Here is a 1,551-nt window from a genome sequence, read left to right as displayed (position 1 = left end):
GGAGCATGTTTTTACACTTTTGGACATATAGCTTCTTAAAAGCCAGTAACCAGGTCAGATGTAACCAACAAGCATTATTCATTTGCTATCTGACAGTTTACTCCTTTCCTACCTAATAAGGCTTTTGCTACTGCAAGTAATTCATAAAAAGTGCACACAATGTGCAATTAGCACTACACCGCTAGTTTAGATATTGAGATGTGAAGTGCACTGATGTATAATGGTTTATAGTAAAGATTTTTTTAAAGTATTGGTGAGAGGTACAATGCAAATTTAGCCATTGTATGAGTTTCTGTGTGTAATTAATTACTGACAAACTGGGTATCCAGGGGAAAAATATGCTTTGTTTCTACACTGTGAGCTCAGCGAAGGCTGGGAAAAGAGGCGGGTCTATTGAATGCAAAGGTGAGTCTGGCTCCGCCACAGGTCTCTACTGACTCTGGTTGCGAACATGGCAAAGTTTTGCCTTTATTTCTATAGAACAGAAGAGAATGGAACCACAGCGTTCATGTGCTCTACAGTCACTGGTGTCAACCAACGACTGGGTTTACTTTTTCATTACACTGTGAGAGAACACTTTCACAGCCTGATCAGGAGTGTGTGGATGTGATTTAGAGAACATAATAAAATCCCTATAGTACTTTATCAGCAGTAGAGTTTAAGCTTTTTGCTTAAAATACAGATACATACAAAGTACATACAAGGTTTTTCAGTCTGCATGTGAGATTACATTACAAAGACCAGCTGCTTGAACAAGGGAAGAAAATCTTTGTTGTCAGCTTTGTATTTAGGTCTGTTTTGGCCGTTACACTTGTTTCTTGATGAATCTGATATTAAAAGTTGTGAGATGTTTGCAGCTGGAGACGAAGACATAAAAAACATACTTTTTCCAGACATGTCCGGATACGTGTGGAGGGGCTGAGAGCTTTATGCACTCCCCAGATCGTGCGCCTCCCAGTGGACATCCTTTTCTTTTCATGTGCAAATGCAGCCCTTGCTTGTGATACAAGATGAGATCAGACTATCAAAGTAACAGGATCACATTGAACCGACAGAGACATTTCATATGTGTAATTTGGGCAAAAACTACACGCCTCTCTTTGCTTTTGGAGGAAACATCAGAGTGCTCCGGGTTAAGTATTTACCCAGGATGACCATTTTACGATTCTATGAATGGAGTCCAAAACGCACCCTCGTTTTTCTTTTTTTTTTCTCTCGTGTAACCACTACTGAAACGCGAGGCTCAAAGTTGCTGGGTCGCTTGGCTTAGCGTAAAGCAGCAACGCTCAAGCTTATTTTTCTCTTTTATTAAGGCCAGGAAACGAGATTTCTTCCTCTGTGAGCGTCGCCTTTTAACACACGGTCCACAGCTTAAGCTTACTATTTGAGACTGACGTAATGGTTAAAGGCGAGCTTCGCACCCGGACCTCAGCATTCAGCACGCCAGAAAAGGGGGAGCTCGCGCTGAGGTGTGTGTTAAACCGCTAATCAAGACTTTTTTCCTTCACTGCAACCACTTAGTCGTAATTTAGATTAAGTAAATATATAAAC

This window comes from Salminus brasiliensis, chromosome 1 (assembly GCF_030463535.1).
Source record: "Salminus brasiliensis chromosome 1, fSalBra1.hap2, whole genome shotgun sequence".
Classification (NCBI taxonomy): Eukaryota; Metazoa; Chordata; class Actinopteri; order Characiformes; family Bryconidae; genus Salminus; species Salminus brasiliensis.
Note: the sequence above shows the minus strand (reverse complement) of the source record.